At 37.5% G+C, this 14,290-nt stretch overlaps 1 protein-coding gene and 1 long non-coding RNA gene across 3 annotated transcripts in view; both read right to left on the bottom strand.

The window, feature by feature from the left end:
- The window catches only part of LOC138185117 (lachesin), a 255,046-nt gene that overhangs the window by 55,246 nt on the left and 185,510 nt on the right, over positions 1-14,290 (bottom strand). The window lies entirely within an intron of this gene.
- On the bottom strand, positions 6,577-8,195 carry LOC138184994 (uncharacterized). Its single transcript, XR_011174491.1, has 2 exons — positions 7,402-8,195; positions 6,577-7,293 (listed from the first exon to the last, which is right to left on the bottom strand). It is a non-coding gene; the product is annotated as an uncharacterized LOC138184994 (long non-coding RNA).

The following is a 14,290-nucleotide window of genomic DNA, read 5'->3' as shown; positions in this document are numbered from 1 at the left end:
GTCGACCAGTCCTCGACCTCTACCTCCTAATCCAGCCACCCACCGTTTCACACCGGTCTCTGGCAGATTTACAGGCGGAGAGGTTTGATATCTGCATCCGAGAGTCCTGGACTAGTTCCACCTGTCCTGGATCTCTGTATACTTTCCGTCAACTTGCGCTTCCGTGAGGGCACCTTTCAAGATGAATCAGCCGAATAAGTCCCACCACTAATCGGACGGATCTTTCGCTCCGTGTTTTCGTTTCTATAACGTGCCGTGGTACGTTTGACGAACGATGTTCTGTTCGACTTTGTCGAAGCGCGGTATCTTGACGCGTAAATAAGCAAGCGAGTAACGATACCAACGGTACAGTTTCGAGATCACTCTTTCTAGGGCAGGTTGTTATTTAACACCGAGTTATTTAATATTTCTTACTATTACTAGAAACGTACAGGTGTCGCTGGTGAAATTAATGCTAACTTTTATCGAATTTATGTGACAATATTCTCTTGTTCATATGTTTATGATACCGCTTTAATCCCAGTTATTCGCGTATGCTATACTTAGTTAAAAAGCTTAGTTTAGTTAGTAAAAATACTTAGTTCTATTATAGTTCTAGCGATAGCAGCGTTTTCGATAATACGCTTCCACCAGTGTTCGATTCGCTTATTATACGAATTTTCATACACGTAAATATATTTTAAGGTAAACGCTGCTCGAAATTAATTTTATATTCGTACAACGTACGTACGACGAAGAAGGAAGAATAAGAAGAGAAAATTCTCTGTCAGAACATAGTTAGGACATACAGGACAAGTTTCTGAACTTTCGTAACGTTTACAACTTTAAGAGAATGACGTACCTTCGTTACCAGATTATAACTTAGACATTGTCTAAAATCTGTTTTAATATAGATATTCAATACGTGCAGATGCCATAGCTGCATAAATTCGATTTTGCAACTCGCACGAAATATTAATCCTTAACCCATAGACATTCTCGTATTTTTAATTTCGTCACGGACAATTGCGATCCTTTAAATTCCTTGATATTCTATTTATCGAATCACCGTGTCATAAAAATTAATTTAACTGTTCTATTTGCGGAGTTTATTTGTTTACCATAGAAGACACACAAATACCGAAGCTTATAATAATATGCTCGATAACATCGTGGCGGTGAAATAAGAATTCGAACTCTGTTCACGAATGATCTCACGGATTTTTCGTAATTTTCGTTTACATCGTTACATTTGTAAAATAATTTTCTCTATAATATAATACGATACGTAACATCTGACAAGTATTGCGAAATAAATATCGTTAACACTCGACCATTTCTTGGCTTATTACACCGATGAAATATAGGGGCAATGCGTGGCTGTTATACCCCGGGACAGCCTCCATACAGGTTCGTAATGTAAGACACCGGATAGAATAAAATTTGTTAAAGGTTCGCGGTAAACGTAGCGAATAACGAGCGTTCTAATACAATGTTAATGATCGACTGTGTAGGCACTAAAATTAACCGAGATGCGCCGTTCGTTCGTATCGAAGATCTTTGATTCTGCCAGTTACATCGTTTACCATTTCAACTACTCATTTCCACGGGACACAGAAGCGTGTCGTAGCCGACGACTTCCACTCCGCGAGTCTTTCGAGCTTTCTCGGCGTCCGGAACACAGATCACGAGACATTCGCCTCAATTTCCACTTCTCAATTTCCGTTTCTAGTTCGAACTTCTTGGCAGGTCACTTGGCCGTCGATAGATAAGTAACAGCGGTGGAAGACAAGAGCCAACTTCGATCGACGGCCAGATCACAGCTTCGAATTTCTGTGCCTTCGTGATTATGCCGTCTCCCTTAACCCTCCAACATCAGGCTAGCTTCGACTAGTAAGACTAATTTTTTGAAAACGTGGCCGACTAGTTTTAGAACTGTGGCTTCGATCGCTTCAACGCGAGTCGTATCTTTTGTTCGAAGGGAATTCGACAAATTCGTGTACCAGGGAATGGAAAATATAAAACATAGATCGAGAATGTGACGTATATCTGGTAAATTCGTACGTTACCGTGAGCAACCTTAAAGGCACCTCGAGTTATCGAAGGCACCTCGAGTTTTCGCGTAGAATCACCCCCTTTCCGCTTGTACCACCAGTTACCAACCACTCTGTATACTGCGTATCGTTACTTCTCGTAAGGATTCGAACCATCTACGACTACTTCGGTAAATGAAAAACGACACTTCCAATAACTAATTGTTTCGTTGTAAAACAAAGTTGATAAAATAATTTCAATCTCGAAGCAACTTTAGAGCATTTATTATCGTACAGTGAACTAGAAAATTATTCGCAAATTCAGGTTAGAAAATTATTGATATATTTTGCAAAAGGTATCGTTCTAGCAAAATTAATATTCGATAGAACAGCCTTTTCGCTTTGTAACTTTAGCATAGTTTTAGTATAATTCGTTGCTTCGTAAGTACAAATCATCGTTTTCTTTATGATATCTATGCAGGTTTCCTTTATGATTCGGTTTGTTCGGAATCTTAATTATCTCTTTCTAAGTAACAAGTATTAAAAAGTCCTTTGTGTCGTTTTGTTATTTAAACAATTTCCAATATATCTTGGAAAATAATTCTGCGCAAATAATTTTGTAACTCGATGTACATATATCGCGCTGCATATCGCTATATACTGTCATAATTATTATTCTTATCGCGTCGTAATTTTCGCTGTGCGACGATTTGTTTCTTTCGTATTCTCGAGTAACGTTTCGAGTGCGAGCTATTCGTTTACATGTCCGTTCGATATGAGTAAGAAAATCGAGTTGACGTTTAAGAATGAAACGTCCTGTGCATCGAAACAGCAGTTTGAGTGGCAGAAACGAATTTTGAATCGAAGCTTTCATCAGACTAGTAAACGTTTCACTTCGTTCCGCCTGTATTGAAATAAAGTTAGCAAAACCCTAACCGCCGAGCGAGCTGTCCCAGCCTTGCCGCCCTCAACTTTTCCAGGGTCGATTCGCGTTCACGGGAACCACTCTTAAGTTGTTCGATAACTATACGGAGCTACTTTGAAACTTGCCGCTGCCGTAACTTCATTAACGACAGGTAAATGCTTCGTATTGCCTGGTTACATTTTCAAATATTAAAAGGAAAACGGAGGGAAAAGGGGGGAAGAAAATATGAAATTTCTCTTCCTTAGATCCTGCGGAGATTAAAATACGTTCTTTTGAATTGACTTTAGTTCATGGAATCGATAATGGTCAAAATAACGCTGACGATAGAATAAAATTTCTGCCGATAAGGGAAAGGCGAAGAAGGAAGTATCCGTTCTAACCTACGTGTAATCTCGCGTACTTTGACAGCTATACGTTGTAATTTATATCAAGCATTAGATCTCTCCAATAGTATATTCTAAATAAACACAGATCTATATACTTCGATGGAAAGGATTGTAAATATGGTAGGAATATTAAAATACGTTTCAGAATAATCGGGAATAATTGGAAACAATTGAAAGTACAATTAAAATATAATAACTTTGAATTTTATAGTCGAGTAAGAAAGATCGAGACAACGCTTATTTTCGCCATGTTGAGATTATGTTAAGATTTTATGACAATTCGTCGAATGAAGCGTTATTGGTTCACTCGTACAACGATACAAGGAAAATAATTCGAACGAACGTTGCTTCGGAAAGAATCGATTTTCCATGAAATTTACAGTTTCTAGAATTATTTCGTATTTCACGTGTTGATACGTTCGATAATGTCGATATGTTCGCTATGTCTGTGATAAACGTAGTTTCTCTTACGTTACGCACGATCAGTTCGATCGTACAAACAGGATCGCTAGAGATCGTAAAACACGAATGAAAATTTGGAGAGCAGTGAAAGGAAGAGTGGTGGCATTCGAAATGTTTGTCGTGCAATTAATCAGAATGGATAATACGCGAGATCCACTGTAACTTGTCATAATGACGAGCATATTAAGTTAATTATGGTCTTCAAAGTAATCTACGGCTGGCAGAGCATTAACCACGATCCCGGGGGAATCTCCCGAAATGTCAGTACGAAATGTCATACAAGTGTGGCGTTGGTAATCCTCGTCACCGCTTATCCTTTGCCTCTTCAACAAACCCCGAGTCAAAGGTTCCTTTACGTATTCCCGTTCCAGTTATGCACAAAACGATGAAGATCAAATAGAGACGACGTACCGATTCATGATCCGAACGTGCGACGTTTACGTTGCGCGAATCGACGTCGAAATCGTAAGGTATTTAGAATATAAGCTGATTAAACGTGTATTATAAAATTGTGATCGCTAAGTAAGTCGTCGAATAAAAGCAGCGAAATTTAACGTTTTATTGTTAGATCGATGAATTTATTGAAACGTGATTACAGAATTTATATCTTATTTCCATCTTTATAACGTAATTATCATAGTTGTCGTAATTTCACTACCGTTAAATTCGTCCAGGTTCGATAACTATTCGGGAATTGGAAAAATTACCGATAAAATGTACAGCTTCGTTAGAATCTCCATTTAGATTCACTATCTGCTGGTAGATTCGGCACCAAAGTTTCCTTCGCATTCTCTCGCTCCAATTGTACACGAAGGAATAGAGATCGAACTTGGTCCGTTATATAAATACTAGCATACTGAAACGTAGAATTCTAGAGGACTACGTTTCAAACAAATTTATTATCCGCGGCTGAAGATCTCCGTACCAAATGATGAACGAACGTTTACTTTGAAATTCATTTCTCGGGACGTGGTTCAAATCAAATATATTTTATGCGTGCAGCACGCTAGATATTCCAACGTACGTGGTACACAATGAATGAAGGTAATTCTTCTCCGAAAGCTAAATAAAAGAGGCAGAGAGGCAAAAATTTTCTGCGCGAACCGTTGTCTCGAAGAAGATCAATTTTTAAGATTTATAGAAGACGCCGTATTCTATCTTTAACATTGCAGACTGTCGTGCGTATTTTCGTGTTCTAGGTAAAAATTACGGAATTACAAGGCGAATGTTTTTAAGCTAAGTGTACGATAGAATATCGAGTACGATAGCAACGATATTGGTTTAGAAACTCTCGTCAATTTTAGCATAAGACTTTTTAAATCTTTTCGAACTGTTTGGTAAAATTAAAAGAAAGAAAGAAAGAAAGAAAAAAAAAGAAAACTACAAAATTTACGTAGAAGCATATTTACCGTATAAAAATTTACCTTACGCTTAAAGAGATGTAGATATATTTAAAATATATTCAAAAAGAATGTATAAGCAAAAGCTCTTTTATTATTACCGTCTTACTATGCGTTATTATGCATAAAACAATGTACCTGTATCGAGCAAAGTAATTTTTCTTCCCTCGGGACATTCGCGTTTTACTTTAAAAAAAATTTCCCGTTAGTTTACTCTTTGTTCGGAAATCTGTTAAAACATATCTTTTACGGTGTTTCTGCATTTAATTCGATCCGTAGTTGCGAATATTTTACTTTTAACACAAGATACATTTCCTGGTCTTTGCGATTGTCGGTAATCACATTTACGATCGATGATGAAACGTTCGCAGGAATGAACACTAAAAATCCAAGTAAATAAGAAAGTGATTCGAGTGCATCGTACGAGCCAATATTCTGTCCAGTTTGTACCGTCTTATGTGCGGTAATGTGCACGTCTTGGATCTACGGCTTAACTGCTATACGTAGGAGGAAAATCGTAAAAAATGTTATCTCGGTAAACGAGATAGTAAAGCACTACCGTCATGTATTTAATGTTTTTGTTATTTTACATCATCTTTATGTCCCCTCTCCCCTTAACTTTACGTCGCGTAATTGCTTCGTTTCTTTGAATAGAAAGAACAGAGAGCAGATAATTTTCGATCGAACCAAACGAAATGACGAAACGGTCACCAGGCTCCAACACGCGACGAGACGATAAGCAAGCTGCTTCGAGTTTTGTATTAAATTTTTTATCACTTTTGTACTAGTGTACCATTCTTTATCATTATTATTTGTCGTTATTCCCGATAACAGATTGTAATTTAACAGCGTATGACATTAAAAACAAAAATTTTGTCCTATAAAAATGAAATGTAGGGCCTGATAGTTTTTGCGATCATCGTACGCCACTTTTGTACCTTAGAAGTCGACGAGCTATGACTTCTATTACGAAAGTACGCATTCTGAACGAGCAAGAAATACGAAGTTGCTTTAGGACGCGGCCATAGATCACGGTTTGTTTGTTGTGGCGTGGTGTGGCGTCGATCGGTTTTGTCGCTGTACGACATGCAGCTAGGCCGTAGCTTGTACAACGAAGAACCAGTACGAAAGACAGGGTTAAATCGCAAAGATTGATAAAATTGCGAGTATACTCTATTATTACTGGTATTAGATCGACGAGAGAGATATAGTTGAAGCGCGATCGTCTTGATTAAATTAATAATCTTCCGTCGCGATGCGCGTACAGGTACGTGTGTGTAGGCATTGGCGTTTTACACCGTATTCGTTAAGTGCTCGCAACGATATAATATTATTTTATCTCTTTATTTGGTATTAAACTGCATCCTTGTTCAGAAGAAAAATTTGCCCCATTCTGGAGAGTTTAATTAACTCGCTTTTATTTCATGTAATAAAATACGCAGACAAGTACATATACTTCTCTTGATGAGATTATCATATTAGAGTTATTTTTCAACCTCCTAGTGTAAAAATTTTACATCAGGTTGCTTATTTAGTTCGTATTTACTACGTACCGCTAAATATCTCTGCCAGCGTAGAAATATCGTTTAACCGTTCGTATCGTTTACATTATTTACGATTTTTTCTATGTAAACACGTATATACATATATCAGTGTAACGACGTTTACGTATTTTAATTTTACTAAATTTTTCTAAATTCTATATTTTACGTAATTGCTTAGCTTTATATGCATTTTCATACAGTGCTCCGTCCCAAGGAACAAAAACGCCAGGTTTTCCGTAGGTAGCTTTATAACGCTCGCGTTTGTAACGCACAAGAAGATGCTAGCTGCGAGTCGCGGCACTTTACCATTAACGACGATTTTACTCATCGCCTGTAACAATGCCCTTTTTATTTTCTTTATTCATCGCGTTCTCGATAAATTTATCGCGAACAAGTTACTCTGAGTTAACTCGGACGAGAACAAAGTGCAGTATAATTGCCTAACACGTGGCAAACGCGTTCAGTGGATAGAAGCTTGTTACGTACACGAAACATCGTGAAATCTTATCGGTACCGTAACGAGACACGATCGTTTTGATTATATTGGCAAAGTTTGAAACGAATCTGAAAATATATATTATACAAGTTATAAAATATTCATCGGAAGCACACGTTTGACACGATCGCCAAATCATTTCAACAGACGATTATTTATTACTTATTATCACTGACTATCGATCGTTGGCAGACACGTGTCGCAGACAGCGCGCATTTGTCTTTCGTGGAAAATCTGTAGACAACGCCAGACAAAATCCGATTCCACACTCCGTGGATGAAAACCTAATCCTGCACTGACGGACAATTGTCCGTAGACGTATATCCGCAGTTAATGGAAAGACATCCAAGGATGGAAAATAAGAGACAACGTCTGGGGATTGTGTTGGAAGAACGTAGCGATCGGACAACACACGCAGTTCGATTTAATCTTTAATCGTTTTTACGCCGACAGATTCCTTTTGCTGTGATTTTCTCTTCTTTTGCCGACCTTTCTTTCGGCAACGATCCTCGCGTTTCTTTTCATTTTTGAGTCAACTTTTTCTAATAAAATTTCGAAATCACTTTTCACCATCCTTACAAAGTTCCTAAATCCCCTTCCAGATTTATCTTAAGACCGTCTTCTAGATTTATTTCTCGTGGCATCACGGCACACTTCCGCGAGTATATACCAGACTAAACGACATTGTTTTCAGATAACCTGCGTACGTTGTCCATCGACTGTCGGCGTACAACAATATACGCAGACTGTCTACCGACGATGTCCGTCGGCGTGGACGAGGCTCGAGGCTTTAGGTTACGGTTATACTCGATGCGTATTATCTTGGAAATTACAGCCGAACCATGGTAAAAGGTATAATGGCGTATTGGTAAAAGTTGTTCGGAGTGTTAGTGACGATATGTTCAAGGTTATTGAAATCGTCGAAGTGTTCACCACTTTCTGTATAATTATCGCCGAATAAATAATTATTGCTGACGAACAGCGTACTAAAATATAAGAATAACGAGTTCGTGCAACCGATATCATATATCATATCGTATTATATCATATCTTAGTACGCAGCCATAGAATGACTGTTAAGTATTTAATCTCGTTACGGGTTTCCGTTGCAAATAAATAACGTAAAAATAACTTGTACGGTCTCGTACATTTCATGCGGCGATGTGCACACGCATCTTCATCTTCTACAAACTCAAGGTAAAAAGAAAAATAAGAAGGAAAGAACGAATTAAATAATCAAACGGAAGACGATAAATATTTCTCGGAACGTTGTTCTATTATTGTCACGCCGTTTTTAATACAAATATTGTTATTAAACGCTGTGAAACGAACGATATTGTCATTAGCATAGCAGAAAGAAAGTGAAACTATTCGATCTTTTACCTGCTTTGTACGCTTCTGTCTTTATTCGCTTTCGATAAACACCTCTTCGATAAATATTCGCGTTATTCCGCTTATACGCCATTCTAGAAAGGATAAGGATCAGCTGATTTCTCCGCTAATGTTCCATCTAAATGCATATTTGTCCCACGAGACTCGAAACAAAATTCCATCGTATTCGTAATTACCGCTACTACAGAATATATCCTTTTTCTGTATTTCTACGATAACTACGGTTTGGTTAACCACGCTGTACGACGACGAACGGACAAAGCGAAACAATTCTCGTCGTTTCTTCCTACGTTCCCTTAATTTGCCTTTTTGCGAAAAGGAAGTAAAAAGGAAGAAGCAAAGAGGATAGAAATTGAACGATAGAAGGAAAGCGACGATTTAGCCGGTAGATTCGAAGTTTTAAACGTTTGAAATTTATACGTGGTATTTTTATTCGACATACTACGTAAAACAATTTCAGGATCATTTTCCTTGTCGCCTAAACACTTTACATTTTTTAAATAATTATCTAAAAATCAAATTGCTGTAGAAGCGATTTTTATCGCGATATCGTACGAATCATACGTACTCGGACAACAGCGATCCCCTAATTGTTTCGAGCAATGTGTACGCTATACTTTTTATTGGGTAAAATTGCTCAGGATGTTCTTCTTTGTCTTTATAGCAGCTGCGCTCTAGAAAAGTTCGTCGCACATTAACTCGTTAGTTCCCTCTTCCTTCCTTCTTCTCTCTTTTCTTCTTTCTTATCGTCGTTTAATCGAAAGAAAGATTATAAATAATTTCTGTAAAAGTCGTTTTCAACGCTAGATTTGTCCCAATCCAGTTAACTACCAGTTACTCGAATACTTTCAAAAATTTCTATTCCTGTGGGACACGATCGCTTCGCAAAAACGCAGAATGCGAGATTTCTCAAGTTTCCATCAATTATTACACGAGTTTTAATTACACTAAGTGAATCGTGACACTGAGGTTACAAGTATCTTTCGCTCGATATTCGCCAGGACGACTTTTACAGCGACGGGTAAAGGCGATATTCTGCGAGTATTAGACGTTTCAAATATTTACTTTTCTGGCCGCCAGTGGAGCGTGCCACGATTACGGTATTAATCTTCCGTTTATCGCGTGGCACGTCAAAGCGTTCAACGAATTCTCGGTAATTTTTTTGTTTCGCCTGGCTGCGTCTCAATCGCTTGGAAATTAGCGAGTTGAATTACGCGTTCACGAGGCGAACCTCTCGACGTTACGTAAAACTCGCGTTAGTCCGATGGAGCTTACTCGTCCCAAAGAAACTCGTTGCGGAGAACTTTCGAGTTCGTTAGCAACCGACTAGCCGGCATCCCGGTTACATTCTAGCAGTTTGCATAGTTTATGTCTTAACATCCCATTAACGACCATAATATTGATACATTTTTTCTCTTTTCTCATTTCTCGATGAAATAGTTTAAAACGTAAGAAAGTTTCGACCTCGCTGTTGATGCTCGTACTTCCAAGAATCCATGTTTGACGTTGAAGTAAAAATTTGCACAATTCTACGCCAACTATAGATACTCGTTCGGTTTTCTCGGAGAAGAAATCTCGCGAAGAAAGACGGACACATGTACCACCAGTTGATTATACAGAATGATACATCGAGACATTCTATTAAGATCTATTTGCAAGTGTTCTTCCTTTTATAAGAAATAACAAACTTGCTACTTGATCGAATAATATATTCAAAAGATAATAATTATTCAGTCTGCCCTCGTAGATTATACAGAAATACACGGTAGATTTATGGAATCGTCGTTTGCAATTTACAGCGTGCGTATATCTAATAGATACAACTATAGCGAAGGATCCGATCATATTTAAGTAGTAACTAAAACAATAAGTAAAATGTACGACAAGTACAAACTGAAGGAACATTTTTTCTTATACAATCGACGAGATCTTTATTAGGATATTGAACGTATAAATTCTTTATACGTAGAGATCTAGATCTACGTCTAAGATCTTTACTTCGCTCTTCTTCAAATGTTTCATATTTACGTACGAACGGAAATAGAAATGGAAAGTGTTCCGGAGATCGGCGTCACACTTGATCCGTTAATTATCTTTCAAACCGGGTGAAAAATTTAAATTAATCTTCGGCTCGACGGGACCTTTCCGCCGTTTTTACCGCAACCGAATCGATTTTGCAAAACGGAAATTGTTTCAAAGCGATCTTGAATCAACGAGCTCCGAGAGCGGAGACGCGTTGGATAACAAGCAGTGTTTTCTTCGATGCTTCGGGTACGTGTATATATTATGGCGGAGTAAGTACCGGTATTGCCAGACCAAGGAGACTTTGTTCCTACCGCGAGGTATAACGGGCAAGCGGTTGGTCATAGGTTCTGCCAGGGTTTACGTCTCTGCCAGAGAGGTATCGTCGTGCTTTGAATTTTAATTGCCAAGCGTAGGGTTGTCTGTGGATCCGCACGTTCGGAGAACAGAGAGCGTTAACTACGATCTTGCTTAATTCAGGAACGTTCGGCGATTCTATTCCGTAGAAGTTGGTTCCTTGGTGGTCGTTTGCTTATCGTTTGCTAATCGTTCGCCGTTCCAAGTTGTTTCGTCCCGAGACTTTCCAACGGATTTCGTTCGCTCCAACGATGCTTTCTTCCGATCATGACTGTCAAGCGGATAGAAGCAATTTTTTGTTATTCTTTCTCTTCGGAACCCTCTCAAGTACTGATTTTTCTAATTTACGTTTTTAATATTTACTTATATTTATCTGTATTTATTCGTACGGTATCCATTGTACATATTCTATGTATATCCAACATATTTATTGTCTTTTAGTTATCATAATTTTTAAGTTATTTCAGTTGGTTTTGCGTGATTTTTCGCGGCGATTAATACAAAGATAAATAACCTATGGACGAGTATTCGACGATTGTTGGATTCATGGTAGTTATCTATAACTCGTTTTAAAGTTTTATCCTATTTATTATACATTTATTGTTATATGCGACGTAAATGATGAAACTGAAACGATCTACACGAAACGCTTGACCGTTATCGCCATACATCGGAGGATTTAGAGATTAAACAAGAATTTAGTTGATTTACCGCTATTTATCCTTCTTATATCGTTTCCATTATTTTATTTTTCTAATAAAGTCCAAAGAGCGAGCGTTTTTTTATGTTTTGAATTGTTTCTCGTGTAACCTGCTTTAACCCGGATTAACCTTGAAGAAGTTTTACCATTAAAACGACGTTTAAGCTGCTGGAAAATTTATAGTTGTGGTTATTAATGGAAATATATCGAGCGAAACGATTAAAAATCAGTCTAATGGGAGAATCGATGTTTAAAACCGTAATCTAACGGTAAAAAAAGTGACGTATCGCTCTGTAAGTGTCACAGTTATTTTTCTCTAATATTTTGGTTACGAATTTAAAAGTTGTGCGTGCGTTTGTGATCGAAAGGAATTTGATATTTAAGATACTTCGCTCGAAATTCAACCAACTCGATAGCAACGATTTCGCGAAAACGAACGTTTCAGTAGGGAATAAATAAATTTTCAATTTAAATTCCCAAACACAATTCGCTTGTTTTTCTATTTTTATTCGGCCGAATCACTGCCGTGTATATAGTGAAATTGTCAGAAGGAGTCACATTTCCTTTTACAATTGTGCGTAACGTTTGTGCAACGGTAGTAGTGCGCGGATTTTTTTTCGATGTTTGGTTAATTCGATTGTAATCGATTCAGAACTAGATTTGTATCGTAGATACTATCGTCGGTTTACGACGCATCAGATTGCCCCAAATCAATCCCTATTTGCAAACATCGTCTTCGTTCTAGCTGAGCCCGAAGGCCATTCGATTCATTGGTTTTCGGGCCACGGATTAATCATGGCTCTCTGTAAGCAGTGATGCATCTGTTAATCCGAGACCCTCTCACTCGATTCAATCATTTCTCTAGCACGATCTATCGTGCCGTTATATAATGACACTCCTCCGCCTCTGCCGGATTAAACGCACAAACTGTTAAACCGGATAACCGTTTAAAATAGTTTCCGGTCAACTTGAACGCATATTTCCCGATTTCGATTATAGCATCCGTATTTGATGGAAACGGCGCACTAACGAAATAACCGACTTTCATTTTAATTGCGTTTTCGATTTTCATTTAACGGTTGTTGTATTTCTGAGTTATCCTGCCTCTGTGTACATATTTATATCTATACCTATCGTATTCTTTTCTCTCATTTTCCGTATATCAAATGTTCGAAAATAACGGGTATATAAATAGGAGAATATCCGATTCAATGTCATCGAATTTTTAGTCATGTACCGATCGAAATAAAAATTTGCAAGCCTGTAATCGTTAACCACCTATTTTCTAAGAGAAGCACAGCTGCAGACTCTGTTGTCGAAAGAAGACCTTGCTGTACGAAGGAGAATTAGAGAGTTTGCGGAATGACGATAACGATAACAAACAGAGCAACTCTTAGCGTATGAGAGTACACGTCACACGATGTTCGATCGCGTACGATGAAGCAAACACGCCAATTATCGTATTTCGTACATTTTGTTTCACCACGTAATAAACATTTTCGGTACAAAATGACATGGAAACGATTTATCGAGTGAAATGCTTTTTCGGTTTGACAAAAAAGTAATCGAATTGTAGAGTTTTCATTGTCGACGGATGATATTTCCGCTGTCGTTATATAGTAGTATAAAGAATTGGGAAAAATATGATTTTCCTTGATTTCCGACGTTGATTTTTCTGTCACCTGATGGCTGAAACGAAGTGAATTTAATAGGAAATAGTCGAAGAAGAAAATAAGAAAATAAGATAGATTCAAAGATATAGACATAAATCTTTACTTGATATTAGTTAATATTAGTTACTTGTAATGTTCAAAACACATATTTAATAATAACGTTAAATGCAAAGACAGTTTCGGTATGCGACTGATCGACGACCTATGGAATTTTGAAATTGTTCTTCTACAAAACACGGGAAAGGAGACTCGTCGTGTGTTTCTTACCTAGGTGGTCGTTAAATCTATAGGTATACGTACTAGGTTTCGATAAAGTATTCGTTAGTTTAAATTTCTACAATTCAAAAAGGAAAGCAAAAATAAATTGTTGGAAGAAACAGTTCGATAAATACATTTATACCCTATGCAAATGTTATTGGAGCGGAATCTCCGACGACATTTACCATGCTAAATGTTTCGAAATTGAAAATGTCGGATTACGATCGAACGTGTGCCGATATTTTCCAATTTTCACACGTACGTGACTTTAAACGGACATAGTTTTTAAATTTCAGATAAAAATAGAGAATGAAATCGTGCTTGCTCGCGAACGTACACCTAAACAATGGAAACAAGATGCGTTAAAGTTTATTTGGACACAGCAACCGTGCAATACCAAATATACCACTGTTGATTAACAATAATAGCTGTTGTAATAGCAGCTTACACATATACGTACAGTAATGTACAAAGTACATAAGAATGCCAAATTTTCTAAATAATATTTGTAACATCGTCGTCCTCTTCTGTTTTTTGATTTACAGAATTCACATTTATTTCAGACGATTATGACGTTCGAATTTTCTAAATCCGACGTAGTATCAAATAACTTATTCGAACGCAGAAACGAATAACACCGAAGTCGATTTCCGAATCGTTCTT

Source organism: Bombus flavifrons, chromosome 11 (genome assembly GCF_040668555.2).
Source record: "Bombus flavifrons isolate JBK064 chromosome 11, iyBomFlav1_principal, whole genome shotgun sequence".
Lineage (NCBI taxonomy): Eukaryota > Metazoa > Arthropoda > Insecta > Hymenoptera > Apidae > Bombus > Bombus flavifrons.
This window is presented reverse-complemented; position numbering and strand designations above follow the sequence as displayed.